Source organism: Bacillus rossius, chromosome 3 (genome assembly GCF_032445375.1).
Source record: "Bacillus rossius redtenbacheri isolate Brsri chromosome 3, Brsri_v3, whole genome shotgun sequence".
Taxonomy (NCBI): Eukaryota; Metazoa; Arthropoda; class Insecta; order Phasmatodea; family Bacillidae; genus Bacillus; species Bacillus rossius.
The window spans coordinates 14,344,828-14,368,590 of NC_086332.1; the positions used below are offsets into that span (position 1 = coordinate 14,344,828).

Sequence of the window (23,763 nt, forward strand, 5' to 3'; positions counted from 1 at the left end):
GTGGTTTCGGGAAGATCTCTGCCAGATTTCTCCGTAATTTACGGAAATTTTTTCGAACAGCGTAAATAATAAGAGGTCAATTTTTTTTTGTGGTAAGTCACAAACTAGGATGTTACACATAATTCATTCCAAATGAACGAACTGGTCGTGGTAGACTGCATATGCATGAACTTGTGCAAGAAGACTATATGATTTAATACAATTTCTTGGACATACGCCATTGCTGTTTTGCACTGTTTGTCATAGAAAAAAAAATTCAAGAGCGCAAATTAAGAATTAAAAATGAAAACATAAACCCCGCAGAGATCAAGCCTAAATTAGCTGATGTCAAACAGATAAACCCAACGATGAACCTATCTACCTTCATCGTTGTGTTCGTATATTTGCTGCGTTGTCCAGGTTTTGTTGTCACCCTGCATTTACTGTTGTTGTCGTTGATAATCCACTGTGTTTGTCTGTGCTGTGTTCGTCTGTGCTCTCGTCGTGTTGTCCATAATACATGTAAAGGTTCATCGTTCGGTTTATCTGTTTGATATCTGCTGATGTAGGCTTGTTCTCTGTGCGTTTATGATTACATTTTTAATTTGCGTTCTTGAATTTTTTCCATGACAAACAGTGCAAAACTGCAATGGCGTATGTCCAGGAAATGGTATTAAATCAAAATTTCTACAACGAACTGATAGCACAAAAAATAGTATGTTAAACACACACACACATATATACACACACACTCCACGGACATTCACTAGTCTGCTGAGAAAAAAACAACAGATAACTGGTCGAAATGCGGACGAGGCTAAATTCGCAATCTTAGAAAGAAGATTAAACATGATGAGATGCTAATTCGATTGTTTTCCAATTAAGTGCCGAACTCTAATGGCGGAAGATTACTTCTCTGCGGACTCCGAAGACTCAGGACGGAAGATATTTGTAGGCCGGTTTGCACAGTCGTGACACGAGACTAAAATTGTAGATTTTTTTTTTTGTAATTGGAACGGAAATATTAATTTTATAATCACAGATATTTGTAAATTTGTACATTTACATGAAAAAAACTGTATCAATAAAAAAATAAAGATCGCAGTAATACTGGATTCCGATTCTTACCCTGGCATATTAAATATTTGTAATGTCCCAGTAAATAGTAAATAGTAAAGTCATTTGTAAACCGTTCTTTGTACAGTTTTCCAGTATTAACTGTAAATATTACAACGCAGCAAGTTAAACTTAAAAAAAATAGTTTAATATTCTGTTACCTTTTATTTGGTATGATAATTAAAATATAAAACAATGCCTTAATCTTCGTAAGAAATACTCAGTATTATCTCGAAAAACGCATCTCATATATGCAAAAATAACCATAGTATTACAAATGATTTCTTAGCAACCGGTTTACAATGGAATCTTCGGTAATAGTACAGAAAATGTCTTCTGTGAAGTAAGATTTTTTCTCCATTTTACTTAAGAAGCGAAGTTTTTTGCTTAGATTTTTCTTACATGACCCGCAAGCGGCACTTTGATTGTGTAACTGTGTTACATAGGACTATATTCCAGCGTTCATTGAAATTCAATAATGCATTGCTTCACCATTAAAAAAAAAATGCTTGTTCTTTCTGATTTAGGGTTTCCGTGTGCACGTCTATAACTATTCCGCGTCTTATAACTATACTTCATTCCACCTAATCAGATATTTTAGAATCGACTTATCACCATAAACTAAACATGGACACAGACCGCACCCAAGCTGCGCAGTAGAAAAGATTTGCGGACGTCACTGAACGGCTTATTCGTAGGGCCATGTATTCTTCGCGGAAAGACGTGGTGATCAGCTGCGTGTTGAAACAATGCAGCATCGCATGTGTGTTTAGTGGTTGGCTGGGATTATATCAGGCTCAGATTGATTGCTTGATGAAGCAATAACCCTGCAGTCATTGCTGACTGGCTGACGGGGATCTCAGCACCGCCGTGGCGGACCCAGGGGCAGAGTACCTGAACTTGACAGCGAACCCCGAGGCCCGCAAGGAGTACCAGGCCGTAGAATGAGGCCCATAACCTCCAGTGTTGATCCTATACAAAAATTTGGGTGTGACGGGAAACAATAATTAGAAATGATCTGTTTGTAAGCTGCGAAGCTTATTGACGCGATAACGTCTTATAAATCGATGAACGCCGGCGGCACGCACGAAAAATTGTCACGTTCCGCCTGAGCCGAGCGTGCAAGAACCGGCCAACTACCGTGCGAGAAAATCTTCTATAATATCAAACAGGTTAAGGCTGACTTTTTAACTAATTGTTCGTGATTATGTTTAAACAAATTATTTAAATTAAATTTGCAAAAACTGTAAATAATATTTGAAAATTAAAAAGTATGCAATTTTTCATTAAAATGTTTTCTTATGACGTTATCACGTAAAATTATCGTCCGTAAACCGACTTTACTGACAATGCCACCCCCCTTTTTTTTTTTTTTTAGATAACTGGGTGGCCCGGTTTTAATTTAAATATAATTTCGTGGGGAATTTTCTTTCTTTACTCTAATTTCGTGTGTTGATTGTTTTGAATTAAGCTGTGTTAGTTTTGTCTGAGGTTTATGAGGAGAAGGGGGGGGGGGTGGGGGGTTCATTTTAGCTGACAAAAAGGAGGGGGGGGATATCTGGTACATGTCTACTGTAAGCGCACCAATCACAGACATTCAGTGCGGAAGCCAACACTTCCTGACTGGCCCGGCAAAATAGGGAACTGGCTTCTCTTACAGACGGCCGCCAATTCCTAAGGAACAATCAATAGTGCGGGAATAACTTATTTCAGTCTAATGAGCAAGCGTTCGTTTTTCGCGGAAAAATACATGCCGCTACTTGCCAACAGAAAGATAAAAAAGGACACAGCCCGTGTGATGTATAAGTTATTAAATATAATTGCAGTTTATATGTACACGTTTCCATAGGGCAAGTGTTTGATATTTCATTACACGTGAATTTAAATATGCTCTACATCAAATTACTACTTTACATATAACAGTTTTCGTTTGACTGCCATTTGTAAGCAAACTCACATGGCCTTGTTGACATTTGATTTTAACAGTTCCGAGGGAAAACCGTAAGCGAATGTTATATCCTATGTCATATCCTTTGTCTATGCTTCTTCCGGTCATTCCTGTCTACAACTGACCAAAGTTGAGCTGTAGGCTCGGTATAACCTTTTTCTCTTTACGTTTTTGCCATTACTATTATTCAGTCGTTATTTCTAAAAATTTTAACTTGATACCTCCGTTGCATTTGTTGTTCTGTAAAAACAACAAACTTTTTTTTCAACAGATATTCACTAAGCGTAATAAAAAAAATTGTGAAAATGTGATAATAAATAACATCAACACCTTGACTTTTACACACATTATATTAAAAGTAGTGAATATCTATTGCAAATGAAAGGGAGGTATAGGGTTAAAATTATAGTTTCAGCACTTAAATAATAGCAATGACAAGAAAATGAAAAATTCAAAATGGCGTGTAATACCGAGCCTTACACATGTAGATTTTGGCACACAAGATCCAACTGACAGAATGTTCGGACTCGGACTCGTAGTTTCAAAGTTTTATCGCCGCACTGACTTCAATAACACGCTCGGCGAGTGTTTCAAAGTGTCAGGCTCAGCTGGAACGCGCTGTACAGACGGCTCGTCACAGAGGCGCGATGAAGGTGCTGCCTGATATATAAGCGGGCCGCATGATACCTAGAGACCTGCAAAATTCGCGGATTCATTTCGTGATATGCTACAATTCAAACAATTATACCTTAGCGCTGCTTCTACCACTGGTTCACTGTTAATCTGGAGTAATGAGGGCCAATTAGGAGACCCTCGCTCAAAGAAGTGTCGAATCACAGACACTCGGTCGAGACGACTCACAAGTCAACAGCAAATGAACAGGTGGCATTTGCCCGAGTGTGTAGAGTGTAGTAGAGTCTATCCTGGAGGTCATTGAATTCGCGAATTTTGCAGGTCTCTAATGATACCATCTCAATTGTTTCGGCTTACTTGAGCTCCGTCTGCGTTCACGGCACGTTTTCAGGGGGTTGTCTTCGTCGCGGGGAGCTGGTGTCGGCAAACTGGAGTCCGTGTACCAGCCGACGCGAGCGCTGCCGACGACGAAGCTCCTTCCGTCGCATTGCAAACGGTGGCATGGAAACGGGGACGGATCACGTAAACGGAGCCGGTTCACATAAACGGAGACGGATCTCCCGGAACATTTCACAATCGCGTCTCTTCTGCTTCCACGATGCACGGAAACGTATCAAATGGCAACCAATCAGTAGAGACCTGTAAAATTCGCGGATTCATTTCGCGATAGGATAGAGTCAAAATACTTTTGACATTATTTTGCTTCAGTGATTGGGCCACAGTTTATCTGAAGGACTCTGGGCCAATGAAAAATCTTTAACAGAAGAATTAGCGAATCACGATCATTCCAGTCAACAGGTGTTACGAGCCGATAACCAATCAGCAGATGTAATTTGCACGAGTGCATAGAGGATCATGGAGTCTATCCTTTAGGGATTTGAAATCGCGAATTTTACAGGTCTCTACCAATGAGATATAGTAATAATAGAACACTAGACATTCTTGCACCTGAAACAATTTTCAACGTTTTAGAAAGAAAAACAAACATGGCTACCACCGCAGCCAAGTACTCTGCTTCCATTGGTCGTACGGAACAACATAAACGGACGATCTCAGCATCGCCAAGCTAATCCATGCGGGTTCGTCCCCGTTTGCGTGCTGTTATAAAAACTATGTTCCATGAGATCCGTCTCCGTTTACGTGATCCATATCCGTTTCCGTGTCATTGTATAACGGGCTTAAAAGCTCATTACGAGTTTTAAGTAGGTTTTTAAAATTTATTTTCTGTGCATGTCCAATCAATGTCCTAAAACATCTTATATTGGATTCTAGTTTGAGGCGACTAATCCTGTTTTTAATAGGCCAGGTGCCTACACGGTGACCTCAGCCCAGAAGTCAACGCGTGTTCAATGACTCCGGTCACGAAAGCCTCCAATTATACCCTGAGACTGCGATATTAGAGTTATTATTCGGTAGCAGGCTTAATTTCCTGCTCTAAGCGGTTCGTTAGTTTCGTATTGTCATTTGCCGAACCTTATTGGCCCACGCAACTCGGAATACCCTTACGGCCTTGCATATTGTCGACAGCGAGGTCAGAGCATTAAAATATTAAAATTACAAATGGTCACATGATAACATACAGTTCACAGGGATGAAAGCCACAACCACAACCCGAACAGTTCCAAAGTTTACCGAAGTAGAAGTTTAGGTTAGGTTCGGTCAGTGTAATAAATAATAGTTCTATTTTTTTTTTCGGGAGGATAGCTTAGTTAACGTTATGCTATCGTAACTAAAATGAAAGATTGATTAGGTTATATTAGCGTTATCTTTGACATTTAAATATGTAAATCCTTGCGATATGGTGCTTTCACGAGCGTTCGACAAACTTCGGAGAAATTCGGAACTGTTCGGGTGTAGCTCTCACTCCTGTAAACTGTAGGCTACCCATGGTCAGTGACAGACGCTGTTTTGTTTTCTCTCCCAAATAAAATATTTCTATTAGTTTTATATTATACATAGTACACGTAAAGAAATAAACAAAAAAATAGTCGTTACAATGATTTTTTTTATGTACAGATAACGGTAATGTTAATTGTAGTGGGCCTTACAATGACAGTGAGATCGCACCAGAGATTCCGGTTCACAGACACTGTTCTTATGAAGGTGATAAAAAAAGTTAATGGAAAAGGGATTGGGGTAAACGCTAAGCATGGTGTGGTTCTTACTAATTCAGTATCTGACCAGACAACATACAAACAAAGCCCCAAGCATAGTTATTTGACAGCAGAATAATAAGAGCGTGAAATGGAGATTAAAAAAAGAAACAAGGCAAGCGCCACAAAGAAAGGGAATAAAACCTCGCCGCAGATGAATAATACCGTCGGCCATGGCTGCAACCGGACCTCCATTCAATGTCTCGGCCAACAATGGAACTAGTTTGTCACTATCGCTCTATTGTTGGCGGTACTTCCGAACGCAGTATTCTTTGTACGGCATGCTGCAAAGTTTGAATGCCAGAGAATGTTTCAAAGTATTTAAATCTACGACACACGTTCCTGACTCAGTCAGTGGACCTAACACCAATGAGGGCACGTGACTGTAACATGGCTGCTCATGGGGGAGGGCCTAAAGGATTGCCCACCCCTCTCCCCCCAGCCATATAAAAGAAATATTTCATCCCTACTTATAATATTATAAATGTGAATGTAAGTTTGTTTGTTACGCTTTCACTACTTAACCGATCATCATGAAACTTTGTACACATTTTCTTGGAGGTATTAGAAGTAACATAGGATACTTTTTATTGAAAAAAAATATATATATTTTTTACGAAAGATAAAAAAAATGCTTGTCAATAAATCTCAATATCTAGCTACTTTAACGCCATCTAGCATTCCAGTTATGAAGTTCCAACCCTGAGTACTGTAATACCGTTTTACTGTATTATCGACGGTCAAAAATTCAAAATTCAAAATTATTTATTTTTGTTACAGAGAAATATATTTTACTGATTAATTTATATTGTAATAATCTCTGATACTTATTTAATGGCTTCAATGCGAGCGAAGCCGCGGGTAAAAGCTAGTACTACATAAAATTTGTGTTTCATAGTATTATAAGGTTTTGTTTGTAACACAATATTTTCTTAATAGCAACAGTAATAATTTCGTCATGTAGAAAGATGTTTCGATATTTTAATGATAACAAAAAAAAAGTTGGCGAGTCCTTCAGTACTCGCCAGTGATGTGTTAACATCTTACCTCGGTAACGAGGAAACTCATGTGTTCTCATGTTCTTCATATTGCACATAAACTTATAATACAAAACTTGGACACGAGATTTATCGTAAAATTCTAAAAAATAATATTACACGTGATAAATAAACTGATAGGTAAATAAAATAGTCGCTTTTCCAATACGAAAATTTCTGGATGCGAACCACACACACACTTCCTGCGCCCGCCGCTAGAAATCGCTGCCTGAATTATAAACGTTGCTTGCCACCATCAAACCCAAATAGCATTTAGCAGCACTACACAACATGACATTTTAAATATTAGAAACGGCTACGATAAAACCCCACTTTAATCATTGTAATGCCATTTTTATTAGGTATTTTAAAACCTGTGATTCCTTTCTACTATGACTATTTTAGTTTACCAAATATATTCCATGGTAGTTTCACTATAATAAAGTTTCATTTGGCACTGCAATAAGTTTGATATTCATTAAAGTGATTATATACGGGTTTATTTTGCTACGCGTGGGTCCGCCATCTTTGTGACACATTTCCGTTCATCGACATCAGGTCCCTTTTCACGAAATTACTCCGACCGAGTGCCGTATGCCGAGAGCTAAGATGTTTACATGTTTTATGTTGTTGGCTGCAACACATTTTAGTGGCTCACATTTAAACAAAGCTAAAGTGAAAATTAGGTCCGTTCACATACCTATCGCACATTGTAAATAATTTTTTTTGTAAATGGAACAAAAATACTCATGTAAAATTACAGATATTTGTGCATTTGTGCATTTTAATGAAAACAACTGTATAACTACAAAATAGTGTTCGCAGTCATACTGGGGTTCGCATTCTTACGCGGGCATTTATGGTTTGTGTTGTCCCAGTACCTCCAATATTTAAAGTCATTTGTAAACTGTTCCCTGAACAGCTCTCCAGTATTAAGTACGCACATAAAAAGCACGATAAAACAAAATAAAGTCAAACTGTTGCATATTCGATTATCTTTTCCATGGTTTGAAAAAAAAAATGCCAGAATGAAACATCACTTGAAACATAAAATTATGCGCCAATTTTCGTAAGAAATATTTAGTATTAACTCGAAAAACGTATTTCACATATGCAAAATACGCTATCGTTCATGGTCTATTACTAGAGACAGGAAAAATTCGCGGATTCTTTCGGCGATAAGCTAAAAATCAAATACATATACCTTTTTTTGCTACTGGCTTACTGTTCACCTGGACGAATCTCAACCAATTATAAACCTCCACCCAAAGAAGGATCGAATCATAGACAAACCAGCTGAGACGACTTACAAGTCAGCAGCCAATGAACTGGCGTTATTTGGCAGAGTGTACGGAGAAATGTGCAGTCTATCCTGAAGGCCATTGAAACCGCGAATTTTTTCGGTCTCTATCTCTTACAAATTATTTCTGGGCAACTGGATTCCAAAGGAATCTTTTGTAAGAGTACATACTCGGCAGCCGTTCCGCGAAAAAGTTCGCCACACTGTTGGCAATTATAAAGTATATCCATGGATTTGTCAACGAAAAATGCACCTCAAATAAACGGAGAATTCTAGAACGAATATATTTAGAGAGTCTGTAACTAGTGTTGTTCATATATTTATCTGTGACAATGCACAAGTCAAGTGTAGGAGAAGGCAGAGGCGATCCTTAGGGGCAGGAAATTTTTGCGAAAAAATCTGAACGCCTACTAGACTGCAACAAGGTATACCCACACCAGCGGTTTCTTCCATGTGATTGGAGGTCGTCTGCGAGAGAAGTCGTTGCCTTGTTTGCACGAGCCACTATGGACGAGTTTGCTTCCACACTGAACTAGTGTGATTGGTTGTTGTAACAATCGACATGCACCTCAAAGTAATTCACCCAATCACGAAACACAGACGATGCTATAGTGTTTTAACTTCCATCTACTCTCGGGATCTTTTAGCGAAATTTTCATGGCCCTAGCGATCCTGCATTATGCGGCGGCCTGGGCCACTTACTTCTGCGGTACAACAAATCATACATCAAATTGAAGGTAGATAGACTAACCTAGTTTTTCTTACAAATGTCCAATATGTGCACCTTTAGTTATAGGTAGGGGCCTGCAGATTTCACGAAAAGATTTCGAGACTAGATGAAAGTTAAAACACTATAGCATCGTCAGTATTTCGTGATTGGGTGAGTTTCTCCCAGGTACATATCGATCGTAACAACACCAATCACAGTGGTTCAGTGCGGTAGCAAACGCGTCCTGAGTGGTTCGGTCAAATAAGGCAACGATTTCTCTCGTAGAAGGCCGCCAATCACAAGGAAGAAACCACAGGTGCGGGTAAACCTTGTTGCAGTCTAATAAGTGTTCAGACCTTTTCGCGAAAAAGTTCGCGAAAAATGCCTGCCCCTAGTTATAGGTAACACAACAACCTAAGGTCCAATTCTTCCCACACATTGGTTAACACGTCCGTAGTATAATGGAAGCAATATCCTCTTCAATTGTGTCTCAACTCTGGAAAATCATTAGGTAGCTGCGGAACGTAGACACGATCTTTTACAAAGGAAAAAATCGCATGGCGTTAGGTCAGATAACGTGGAGGCAAGCGAAAAAGATCTCTGTCGTCTCGACCATAACGACCAATCCAAAGGTCGACGTTCAACCACTCTCGTACAAAGAGATTCCAATGGGGAGGCCTGACATTACAGATTGACCCTCAGCAAATTGCAGAACACAAAACGCTTTACGTTCAGGAGTCGCCATTTTTCATAGGTGGCGCTGCAAGCGAGTAAACAACAAAGCAGTACTCGCGCATGCGATTTATCTAAACATTTTTGAGTTAGGTTCTCCTAATTGTGACCTTGAACCAAAACTCTACAACTCTTACAGTTGATACTATTAAAATTCATAACTGGGGCATTCTTTAAGTATTTTTGATAGGGGCGTTATTGGGGGGCCCGGGGGGGGAGGGGTTTATGGAATAGCCCCCGAGGTAATATGGTTGAGGGGGAAAATTGAAAAAAAAAACCCTCTTTAAAACAAACTTTTTAAACCAACCTGGAACTTAAGTTTCGACGATGATTTTGCTTAATGAAATTTTTATATTCTTTCCTGATAAATAATTATTGGGTAAGCTTTATAAATACTTAAGGCTGAAATCGGTGAAATCGCGATATCAAGAGGCAATAAACAATCTTCGAAAGTTTTCTTTTTCTGAAACGAAAGTATGGAAACTGAAATGTATCGACCAGCACTTTGAATTACATAGTAATAAAAAATTTAATACTTCATTTTCCCATTAATGTCAATAATTCTTCACATAAAGCCACACACACAAAGAAAACAAACAAAAAAATTGGTTCTCTGTAAAGTCGGTTTACGGACGATAGTTTAACGTGACAACGTCATAACAAAACATTAATGAAATTATTGCATACTTTTATCAATAAAATTTAATCATTTTTATTTTAATAATAAAAGAATAAATACTTCAAATTATACTAGTAATCAGATTTTTAAAAAGCAAGAATAATTAACCTTTATTGCCGAAATTGTTGTTGTAATACGCAATGAAAACCACATTAACTTTTCACTTCACTTTATAAACAGTCGAGTGGAAGAGAGATAGATGCGGCGCAAGCGTACAATGAGCGTAACGGGACACAGCGTAACGGAACAATGTGCGTAACGGGACACTTTTTCGTGAGTGCAGCCGGCGTTCATCGATTTATTAGACGTTGTCACGTCAAAACAAAAATGAAAATGGCCGGCGCGGGCCCTTGGAGCCGCCCCTGCGAGAATGTGCGCTTGACATTGCACAAGAAAGAGCCCCGCATGTATTGAGCTATAGACTAATTCTGAGGGAGAAAGGGGTAGTGGGACTGATTGTCTTCCCTCGTCTTCTCCACGCTGTTCCCCGCCACTCCGCTCCAGAATTCAACCGAGAAGCGTTGCCAAGCCATAATCCACACAATTCTATAGTACGCTCACGTCTACATTCCAGTACTTTCGGGTACAAGAAGTTCTCAGTTCGGGCGTCATTCTGGTACATACACGCACACACACACAAAAAAAAGGTACAACAAAATATTGCTGTCTTCTTTAGTACAAATATCATGTACACGGTTATGTTAAATCTCATGATAGCGTGATTACTAGAGACCCGCAAAATTCGCGGATTCATTCAGTTATAGACTAGATTTCAAACACATATACCTCTTAGATAATTTTGCTATTGGCTTACTGTTCATTTGGACGAATCTCAACCAGTTATAAATAGAGACCTGAAAAATTCACGGGTTTATTTCGTGTTATGCTAAAATTCAAATAATTATACCTTAGAGCTGCTTCTGTCATTGGTTCTCTGTTAATCTGGAGGACTGAGGGCCAATTAGAGACCCTCACTCATAGAAGTGTCGAATCACAGACCACCCAGTCGAGACGACTCACAAGTCAGCAGCCAATGAACAGTTGGCATTTGCCCGAGTGTGTAGAGGATCTTGGAGTCTATCCTGGAGGTCATTGAACCCGCGAATTTTTCCGGTATCTAGTTATAAACCATCAACCAAAGAAGGATCGAATCACAGAAAAGCCAGCTGAGACGACTTACAAGTCGGCAGCCAATGAACTTGCGTTATTTGCCCGAGTGTACAGGGGTATGTGCAGTCTATACTGAAGGCCATCGAAACCGCGAATTTTGCAGGTCTCTAGTGATGACATAACATTTTATAGTTTAAATGCAATATTGGCAGTGCGTAGGATTTTAAAATACGTCGCTGAGAACTCGGGAAGGAATGAAAAAAAAGGGGGGGGGGGGTTATAATAATGTAAACGTTGAATAATACTATTCCAACGATATGTGAAATATGGTTAAAAGTTGGTGTAAAATTATTGTAAATTTTACCTGTAGTATATAAATACGTCGACGAAAATTTGTGTTGTGCTTTACTATTGTAGTCGAGACTGTTTTCAGTGAGATATATCTCTGATCCTGTCATCGTCGTCCTGCTGTTGACTTGATACTAGCTGAAGCTTGATCCTGTCGTTCTCCAGAGATCCTTAGGAATATAGCGTAGCCGAGGCTGTTTTTTTTTTTTAAAAAAGGCAGGGATTTTTAATGTCAGTACGTTACGCTCTATTTAGTTTTCCATACCAAATTAATAGTGTTCAATATTTTTTGACTAATATTTATTTTTCTTGTTCCTGAATTCGGGTACGTTTGTGTATCCGAGCGGATGTTCTCGGGGGGTCGTTACCACAACGCCGAAATACCACAACGCCGAACGTACAATCAACGCCGAAATACAGTAACGCCGAAAAATGTACAACATAACCTAACCTAGGCTAGCCTAACCGAGCCTAACCTAACCTAACCTTACCTTACCTAACCTAACCTTTGTGGCAGTCCTGCAATGACATTTTTCGGGGTTAATGTATTTCGGCGTTATGGTTTTCGGCGTTATTGTACGTTCGGCGTTGTGGTATTTCGGCGTTGTGGTATTTCGGCGTTGTGGTGCGTCCCCGTTCTCGGGTGCCGGGTGTAGCAGTTTTGGAAGTCTGGCAACACCGCGGCCCGAGCGCCGCTGCGCGCCCGCCTCGCAGTTCGTTGAGCCAGGAGTCAGCGGAAGGCGCTATCTGCTGCTAGCGGCGGCGATAAAGCACCTCTTAATAACGAGCAGCGTCCAGGCCGGGCGACAGCGACCTCGCAGCGTCCGCGCGGGACACTGCGACTGTGCAGCGCGATACACACGAGCTGTACCCAGGGGTGCCCACATTTCCCTCCTCCAACCCTCACTTAAACCAATAACCGTTCCCCCACAAAAAAAAAAAAAAACTTACCAAGGACTTCAAATTTGATAGTGACCAACGTGGTCCTGGGGTCCTAACCCAGAAAACGTTTGATAATTAAGGTTATCAAAATAGCTCTTTAATGCAAATATAACGCTAAAAAAATAAGCGAAATATTGCACTTTGGAAACAATTAATGTCTGTTGATCATTTTTATTTTAGATTTTGTTTTCATTTATATTCTCTCATTTCTCTCCCCCCCCCCCCCCAATTTTTCTCAATGGCGCAACTCGCGCTATACATCTTATCGGTACTGACTGAAGTTATACTTCTTAAGGCGCGTTGAGGACGACATTTTAGTATGCAAATAAATGCGCGCGCACCATGCAACTAGAAACGTACGAATAAGAGGAGGAGGGATAGGCAGAACTAAGAACCCCCACACAGTGGCGTAGCCAGTATTTGTGTATGGGGTGTGTTAAGAAGCATACCCGCCCCCCCCCCACCACCCGTATTAAATCGGGGGGTCCGGGGTCCTCCCCTGGGAAAATTTGGATTTTAAGGTGTAAAATAGTGGTATTTTAGCTGTTTTCGGTACTTAAATTTAAATATTGTAATGGTAAAATTTTTACTAAATTTAATATGAAATTTGTTTGAGTGATGAATAAGAAATTTAATTAAATATTTGGCGCTAAAGGGGGGGGGGGGGGTTGAACCCCTACACCCCCCCCCCTGGCTACGCCCCTGTCCCCACACCGTCGAAATTCTATAAGATATCCTAAAGGAAGTCTATGGTTCCTACCAACGAAGTTAAATAATGTGAAAGCAAAACGCAGGAAAAACATCCCCCCTCCTCCTTTTTCAAGAAATTTAATTCTGCGTACGCTCATGCATGCAACGGAAATTTAACAGGTTGAAGCATGCTCGTCTTTGCTATAACCACGAGCCAAAGGCGTCCAGATGGTAGGATCCGCATGTGAAAAGCGTACATCCGCATGTACAGATGAGTCTTTTAAAAGAGGCCCCGTGGAACACGTGTGAAAAAAATGAGTGATTGAGTAAATACAGTACAGCGTGACAAGAAAAGGAGATGCTGTCGATGTCCTCTCCTCTAGGTAGGTAGTTGTCACACTCAGGGCCACAACTAGAGTCTCTGGCAACCGGGGCATGGATGGATTCATGCGCCCCCCTCCCCTCTTTTTTTGCTGATACCACACCAATAAAGCGGATGTCCGGGGACTTTCCCACGGAAAAATTGTGCTATTTAAGCATTTTCCATACCTACATTTAACAGTTTCTGTGCTACTGTAACTTCCATGCAAAAACTTTTTACCAGTTACCAGTTGTAGTAGGAATTACAATGCAAGCCGGCGATTTCGGCGCCCCCACAGCTTTGCGCCCGGGGCGTATGCCCCGCTTGCCCCCTCCTAGTTGCGGCCCTGGTCACACTATACTGCGTATTCACTCAATCACTCATACTTTTGACACATGATCTACAGGGGTTCTTTTAAAAGACTCATACTGTATATAAGCTTATTCGTTTTCGTGAAAATCGGGCGAGGGGCTAAGCGTATTGGTATGCCGGTATGCCAAATGAAATTTTATAATGATGGCACTTTCCTGGAATATACTTTTTTAGACAAGAAATAATCTCAATTTAATTTACTAATACTTTATTAGGTAGTAAACATGGTGTCGAAAATATTTAAAAATTGGTTGATTCTCGTTAATATTACGAACGCTGCGCTATATTTAATTAATTTGGAAAACTAAAGGTTGCAGTCTAAAGTTACACGAAAGTGAATAATATGAATTTAAAAAAAATGTAAGTGTATTAAAACAATAAAATATAATTTCTAACTGTGTACAGAAATACCTACTAACGCGTTTTATTTTTATTTCGAAAAGGCAGGGAAGGCGGGAAGCTATATAGTGCCACAAGAAACCAAAGAGTATTCTCGGGCAACGACATTGGTGTCTTTTGCTGGTTGCCACACTTATTTTTTTTTTTTTTACAATTGATGTTTCAAGGATGCATTACTTTCTACGTAACATACATTTCGTCCCTACGATTATAGCGGGCTCGGAATCACCAGAAATGCTCTTAAAATTGAGTTTTTTTTTAAATATATTTAATTAATGATCTACACAATCTATTAATTCAAAATTACGTATACTCATTTGACATTTGCATTGTTTTTTTTTTGCATAACTACTTGCATAACGTCATAAAGGTGCATTAAACTTATGGTTTGCAAGAAGCTAATTGACGTTCAATTAAAAATATTATATATAAAATCTTCAAAACGAAAAATCTTACGTATAATTTCCTCTGATGGAATGCCGAGCCAGTAGAACAGTGTTTATTCAATTTTTAAAAAGTTTTTTTCAATATTTAATTTTACACTAATTATGTCGTCCAAATAATTGGTTATCGTCTCCGTTGGAGTGTAATTACAATTTTTCTGTAATAAAAAAATTCTGATAAAATGCATGATAGAGTTTTCAAAACATCATAATAGCAGTCAAATAAAATAAAAAGTCTTCTAGCTATCTCAGTTTTCAGGTAACAAACATTATCGAAATGTCAATTTTTAAGTAACTACACTATGTACAATTGTTTTATGGAAAACCTCTTTAGAATGCTTCTCCGATCGATAGGGTCGTATATACGGTATCCTATGTAATTAAAAAAAAATGGTAATTGATGACTGACATTTTGCTAAATTCTGACTGAATTGGCATGAAAATAATATCTAAAGGCATGTTCTTACATTTACGGCCTTAAATCCTCTCAAACTTATACCTAAAAATTCAAGAACATTTTCGTTAGATAAACAAACTCGCGTCATAAGGCAAACATTGCTGCAGTTTGACTTGGTTCACAGTGTTTATGTTACGTCAACAGCCAGTTACCTGCGATAGCCTACACCACAGTCACTCTATTATCACAAACTTAAAACCTATGCGGAAAAGATAGTGATTTAGATTTGCGATGAATGCACTGACAATACGGATGCCCGGATATCCTTTCAAATAAATATTATACTTACACCTAACCACTTATCATTTTCAATTATATGTACTCCAGTATTTAAATGAGTTTTAAAAAATAATACTTAGCAAAACAATCACAACTCAGAATATGAACTCTTCTTTAAAATGTCAAATATACCTAATATTTTATAGTAAAATTTATATGCTATAGAACAAAAACTGATAAAATTAAAGGTTTGTTATTGGTAAAGGTTATAGAAAATTATTGTGATACGTTATGTATCAGGATTGTAGTAAGTGACTTACCTGTTACAGCTTACACAAATGTGCAAGCCCCTTTCTTGATAAAAATCCTCAACGCAGCTTCACGCCGCAGAGTCTTCTGTAGATCAAGGAGATCTATGACAAACCGCTATCAACACCATCCCACCAGCATCCTCGGAACGATATCAATGGACCAATGCCTACTACGTTATAAGATCGAATGATCACATTTCCGGAGGTCAAACGTCAGCCAACTACACATTCGTACGTCTCCCTCCTCTTTCCCTTCCGCGTTCGCCCTTCGATGGCGCTACGACGCGACGCGTAGTGACATCTCTCGGCTGGAGTGCGAACTAACTGAGCACCGCTCGCCTGTGTTCGTGCTTTTCCGACGCCCGAGACCGTTCATTCACAAACCCCGAGACCTCGGTTTTGTCCTGTAATGATTTCGTATCCCCCTTTGTGCCATTCAATCACTACCCATAATACCCATTCTGCACTTGTGCCTAGCCTTGACGTACTTGTGATGTTTGTTTGCTCGTAATTTATTCATGTAATAATTGGAACTTTATTAATTTGTTTACTACTCAACTTCGACATAAAAAATATTTGAATGGAAAATTTAGATCAAAACTGTCAACTTGAAATGTAAAAATTTCAATTAGTTGGGAATGAACGATCAACACGGACCAAATTGTCCTTTTACAATAGTATTCGTTATAAACATGCGTAGGTATGTATGGATGATGTGACGGTCCTAATCTCCCTGGCTAATACATAGGTCAATTTGAACTTTTTGTCCCAATCTGTATTCTTTGGTAGCATAGAAGAAGAAGAAGAAGAAGAAGAAGAAGAAGAAGAAGAAGAACAACAACAACAACAACAACACTCGTGATATTTACTGTTTCCGGTTCCCGTTTCAAAAGTGTAAACGACTGGTTCTGAGAAATTTACGAAAATCGTGTCCACGCTGTTTTATGTGCTATAAACATTATGTCATGAGCTTTGTGTTTTTTTTTTACTTAAACTGTACTATTATAGTCGAACCATACATAATTTTAGTGTACTCATCTCAAAATAAAAAAAATTGCAGTTGACTGAATTGTGTTCCATTCTCAATATTACAATGATATTATATCATTAATTAATTTTGTTTTATGAAAAAAAAACTATTTTGATATCATTAATGTATTTAAAAATACTGTATTTTACAGTAAATATCCTTTCCATTATATACCAAGAACAAAATCATTATAAAATTAAATTTTTTTCTGGATTCCCCCCAAAAATATAATTCCCAAATTAGAACAAGGTCATTATTTTATTTTGTAATAATTATTATATTGTTTTACATGTTGAGGAGTAAACAACCTGCCTTAAGTTGCAATTTAATTTGAGGTTATGCACAACAATTTTTTGTAGGCTATGTTGGAATTTATAAGTCCCTCATCAAAATTATTAATGAGGGAATGAGAATTTATGACGGAATAAAAATAAAATATTGGAGATATCAATATATTTAAAGAAATATATTTATTAAAACGTTAAAAAACAATTTTTTGTAAAAATAAATTCATGATTAAAGAATAAGTTGATGATTTTTATTTCAATTTAATGTAAATTTAGCAATAATATAAAAAACCTCATTCCCTCACTTATATAATCATGCCTTCAAAATTGATATTTTTCATATCCATACTATTTTCAATTAAATTGAGAAATGTTGGGGACCACATAGTAAGTTGAGGTAAGGCACTTGTGTACTGTGTATTTTATACAAAAGTTGTCAATTAAAGCAAATTATGTATAATTTATTTTGAAAATTCATTTTTCTCACTTTCGTGAGAACTAGTCAATACATAAAATAACGGACCGTGTGGTAGGAAGCCAAGAAGACAAGAGACCAAATGTTTATCAGTAGGCCTACTGTCCGTTTGCGATCAGCGCTTTTCAAAGGCCGAACACGCGAATTCGTTTATTAGCAGTTACTTTTGCCTTACGTAATAAACGTAAGTATATCATTAAACTCCCACAACCATAGGCGTGCCCAGACATATCCATTAGGGGCCCTGCTAAATTTTTAAATCAGAAGCTGAATTTAGAATGTTAAATAGCCTAAATACATTCTCTCATTGCCGTGTTTATATTTTTGTGCAGTATCAGCGAGATATGTTTACTAGTTAATATTTATATCCGTATAGTTTTAACAATCTTGAAAATATTGTTTTTTTCCATAGGCAATGTTTAAAGGGTACTTACACATTTCCCCCCCTCGAATTTTCCAATAGCTTGATCCAGATCTATCTTGAAATGAACTTCTTTTTAGTGAATGCAAACACAGCAATTCAGACAACAGAACTTTAACAAACCTCTTAATAATTTTTTTTTTTTGCTTGGCCATGACCTCGTGTTTTAAATAAAGTAAGGCTGCTGTATTTCCAGAACGATAAAATGTTTAAAAATATTGTTAATTAGCACGCTGCAACACAGAAAAACAGTTTGAGAGTGTCACAGTGCCAGGAATATACGAATATTAACGAACGCATTAGAGAAAATGCCGAACTGAGTGATTACATTAGGGGGGGGGGGCAATGGCCCACCTGGCCCCCCCTGTAGGCACGCCTATGCCCACAACTTTCACAAGTTGAATGAATATTCAATAACTTGGCTGTGCACTCGTTTAAAATGCGCTCGTACACGCTCAATGGACGGTCACAAGAAGCAATGCTGTTCGGAAACTATCGCACATACGCGAGCTGCGACAACTGAGCGGTTAGCTCATTAGCCAGTCAGGGCGTGTCTCCGACACCCGCATCAGCTACCGCACGAAATCCGCGTTCGTGCACCTTTCAACTATGTTTTTCTATTATACAATTTGGCGAGGTTAGGTGTGATACATAAATAAAATTCTCGCAAAAAAATAATTCTTTGTCTTTTAATTTTTCACGGGGAGGGTAGGTTTTAGCAAGTCTAGGCGATTGTAGCCGAGGCTGTCCCATAGGCACAGCATCGGCTCCGGCGCTAGGGGACGGGGATGTTTGCAGCAGCACCCTTTTTTTTTGACGTGACAACGTCTAATAAATCGATGAACGCCAGCTGCACGCACGAAAAAGTGTCCCGTTACGCTCATTGTACGCTTGCGCCGCATCTATCTCTCTTCCACTCGATTGGAACAACCATCGACTTTTGACTTTTTCGAGGCAAATTAAACTTGAAACACTCCCATTCGTTTCCTACTTTTCCTATCATTGTCCTATCCTTAGCAGAATAACACAGATTGGAAGAAGTTAAATAGCAAACGTGTATAAAAGTTATAGTTAAAATAATCTCTTCGTTAAAGTAATAAACATATTTGAATTATTGAGTGCAAATAAAATTAAATTTATCAATTCAAATGTAGATTTCATTTCACTCCTTCTTTGTATCCATACAAAATAGTGATAATTCAATAAAAATGATTCAATTTTATTCATAAAAGTATGCAATCATTTCATCAATGTTTTGTTATGACGTTGTCACGTTAAACTATCGTCCGTAAACTGACTTTACAGACAACCAATTTTTTTTTACTGGCATCTGGGCGGGCTGACGAGTGTAGTCGTCCTCCCCCGGTACCGCAACCAAGGAAAGGCGAAAGGCCGAAAGGCCCAAGTTCCCTACCCCCTTCCCTTCTCTAGGCCTCATGGTAGATTTTCCTGCCCCGCCCAAACTCTTCTTACCCGGACCCCCTTACCCTCGTCTAGTAGTAACCTGCTTGCTATAATGCATGTTGATGTATCCCCCGCATGACCCAGCCCAGGGATTTTCCTGTGTGTCTGCGCAGTTTTTACCTGGGCCACATTAGCTAGCTTTAAGCTAGGGCGACCAATGTGGCGTCACCCATGGCGTCATTCGCTGCCATGATTGGCCAATAAACCAATGTAGCACAAAATACACGTGGCCTTTTCTCGTGGTATAAACCCGGCATGAGTAGAGTGTATAGGCTTTAAGCCGGAGACACGCTTAGGTCCTCACCTAACCTGGACCCTCCCCGCACACTTTATATTTCACTTAGACTGGGATAAAAATGTAAAAAAAAATGAGAGTGAATTTTGCCGATACTCGCGCACCATGAAACGAAATTTCCATAGGATGAAAAAAAGGCTACGTACACAAAAAAAAAGCTACATGCAAAACAAATTATATATGTTCTTTTAAATCATACACTTTAGTGATTGATATTGAATGAAGGCCCCATATCATTACAAAAAATCTGTATATTGTAAATATCAGTGATAGAAATTGTGTTTATAAACTTTTTCTAGTGCGTTTTCAAACGTATTTTTATAAGTGGTGTTATGGACCCGTATGTGCTTATTTATTTGCATTTTAAATTATTACATTATTATTTAACAAATAAATAAATTAATATATTAGAATAATCATTCAAAATATTATATTAATTTTCATTATTAATAATTTTTGTCTCTATTATTTTACAAAATTAAGTAATTAAATTTATGCACTTGTTTATATTAATTTTGAATACTGAATATTTATTAAAACAAATTTAATCTTGCTTAATGTACCTATACTTTACCAACCGTATTTATAATATCACTCCATTCATTTTATTATTAATAATATTCAATTTATTATTAGCATTGAAAATTAAAGTTAAACTTTTATTTTTCCAAGTAAGTATAATTTCCATTTTTTTTTCGATCGCGAAGTTGCACGAGTGATTGGCGAATTTCAGATATGTTAGGGAATGAATAGGGGTTAAATAAATCGTTCCCAACCCCCGCAAGGTAGACTCTTTTCAATTGTGTCCAACTCTTCATCGATACCATCCTCTGTATGCTGTATAATCCTTCGCTATTAATGAATGCCCTTACATCCTGCATGACTGCGATCAGGTTTTTTTTTCCTGTGTCCATGCAGGTTTTACCTGGGCCCAACTAAAAATGGTTTTAAGCTAGTTTTAAGATAGGATGGTTAGTCGTGGCGCCAATTGCTACCACGGCTGGCAAATCCCAGAAAAAAGCACACGATGCATGCTACTACTCTTCCCTGCATGGCTAATGCCAGCATGACTAGGCGTGTAGGCCTAGGACCCCTCCTACAAAAACACTTAGTTTTATGTAGATTAATAAAAAATAATAATGAATCGTAGCCTTTCCTCGGGTCAGCGGTGGACCTAGAAGTGAAGGAGGCGTGTTATAAAAACTATTCCCCCCCCCCCCTTGAGGACGTCGTTTCATCCAATATGAGTTCAGGTCCGATGGTGGAGGAATAATACAGCTCCTCAAGTCTCGCCTGCTTCTCTCTCTCTCTCTCTCTCTCTCTCTCTCTCTCTCTCTCCCCACCCCTTTTTCACAAACCGAATCAATAGAGACCTGTAAAATTCGCGGATTCATTTCGCGATAGGATAGAGTGATAGAGTCCAAATACTTTTGACATTATTTTGCTTCAGTGATTGGGCCACAGTTTATCTGAAGGACTCTGGGCCAATGAAAAATCTTTAACAGAAAAATTAGCGAATCACGATAATTCCAGTCAACAGGTGTTACGAGTCGGTAACCAATCAGCAGATGTAATCTGCACGAGTGCATAGAGGATCATGGAGTCTATCCTTTAGGGATTTGAAATCGCGAATTTTACAGGTCTCTACGAATCAAACGTCACGTGGTTCCGTTTCTGATTGGCCCAAGTCCCTTGCGCGTGGCAGGCACGACAGTTCCACACGACAGTACATAAAATACCCATGAATTCGTAAGCTAGTTCAATTCCTGTATTTCATAAATAAACTTGTCAATCAAACTGTTGGATCTAAAGTACAACGTTAATGATGTCACTCTAACTTTGACGCCTGCGTTTATTTATATTGCGTAGCCCCACGCACTCACAAACTTGAAGAGGGGGGTGGGGGGAAACAAGCGGGGAAAGCAATTTAATAAGAACGAGGTCGTTGTGTTGTGGGTCAACGAGTTACAGTTTTTGTGTTGTTTACTCTCCCGAAGACAAGGCTATTGTGGGCCTACAAGCCGAGGCAAGTGTTTTTTGTTGGTGTTGTTTTCCCGCCGCTTCAGGAAGCAAATAAATCTGTCGGAAGCTCTCTTAGCCCGCCCACTTGACCCGACGCCCTGTTGCTGTAAACAGACCCGCAGAGCTGTAAATACACACACACACGAGATACGCCTCGTTCAATCAAGAAGCGCGCGCGTCACAGCGGGCTCGGCTGGGCGCACGAGCTATCATGCCACGGGGGTCGATAGGGTCGACATTGGGTCGCTCGCAGCACGCCCTTTAGCCTCTGCGCGCCAGGCACCGAACTGGCGCGCAGTCCTCGTCAATATCTACACAGTCTTCGAGAAGAAGGCAATGAATACCAATTTGTGTTGTTGTTACGTGTATGGTTCATGTCCACACAAAGTGTGCAGTGTAACTCTGCATTACACATATTATATAAATTTGTTTCCTGTATTTATGTTTTGTTACAGCCTATCATTATTAAGAATTCGGTTTCCATGAACATGTACATGTACTAAACTTTTTCTCATAGCTAGAGACCTGAAAAATTCGCGGTTTCGACGGCCTTCAGGATAGACTGCACATACCCCTGTACACTCGGGCAAATAACGCAAGTTCATTGGCTGCCGACTTGTAAGTCGTCTCAGCTGGTTTGTCTGTGATTTTATCCTTCTTTGGTTGAGGATTTATAACTGGTTGAGATTCGTCCAGATGAACAGTAAGCCAATAGAAAAATTATCTAAGAGGTATATGTGTTTGAATTCTAGCCTATCACCAAATGAATCCGCGAATTTAGCAGGTCTCTATTCATAGCACACACCTTTCTGCCTTTTTGTACCATACTGACCATACTCTTGGTGTTCACTACACATTGTAGTGTTGATAATAGAATAAATACAGCAAAGAAGGAGAAGTACACATGCAGAACAGAAGAGCTGAGCTCTCCAACACAAGAGCCGCGCAAACACAATGAGAATGTATTCCATGAAAGGTCGGTAGCCGATATACAATGTTTTCCGAGCAAACAAATTAGGGAAATGGGTAGATAGCTTGTAAACATCAATATACACTTAGAGATCGCTAATGTAAGTGGTCCTGAAGTGCTCTGGTCGCAACTGGAAGAGATGTCGAGGTCAGCTTTTCTATGGTCGGTTAACATTTGGTCGTGCAGTATTTCAAACTGGCAATATCAATGAGTGTATCGATGACATCTGCAGGCGAGGTAGCACTAGCAAAACACTGAGTTTTCGAGTTCTTAGATTAAGACGTAAATGTTTTAAGTGTAACGACTTGTTACAGTAAATAATTGGGACGTTCTGTGTAATAGGTCAGTGCTAAATTTTACAATTTAAAATATCATGTTCAGTACTCGGTTTTTATGTAAGTGAAAGTATGTAACGTATAGGATATACTGTTTAAATATTTAAGTACCAGTGAGTTTTCTATGTTAGTTAATTTATTTCCTTGGATGTATTTTCTATCTAGGAATTCTGTGAAAAAAATCCCTTTCACCACAGCCTACAGGCGTAGGTAGGTTCGAAGTACCTATTTCTTCTGGAAATGTTTTGGACACTTCTATAAACTCCTGGAATATACTTAATGTACTAAACATCCTTTATGTTCACGAATATTTTAAAAAAATCGATTAAACATTTTCTCATATTACATGCAGCGAAAATATTTTGAATAATTTTAACTCAATGCATTCAGCACTGAATATCTTAACGAATTTCATATTGTGCATACTAAGGTAGTTAAGCAATTATTTTTGACCTTCAAATACTGTTTTACCATACCTATGGTAGTTCAAAATAAATTCTGACGATTTTAATACTAAGAAAGTTTT

The 23,763-nt window shown here is 38.7% G+C and overlaps 1 protein-coding gene across 2 annotated transcripts in view; it reads right to left on the reverse strand.

The window, feature by feature from the left end:
- The window catches only part of LOC134530251 (facilitated trehalose transporter Tret1-like), a 34,634-nt gene extending 18,413 nt beyond the window's left edge, over positions 1-16,221 (reverse strand). Inside the window, exon 1 of one of the 2 annotated variants that reach the window (XM_063364940.1) lies at positions 15,948-16,221. The gene's annotated coding sequence lies outside the window, so the exon portion shown is untranslated. The remainder of the gene's footprint in view (positions 1-15,947) is intronic. The other variant, XM_063364942.1, reaches the window with a different exon arrangement.
- Positions 16,222-23,763: the final 7,542 nt, after the last annotated feature.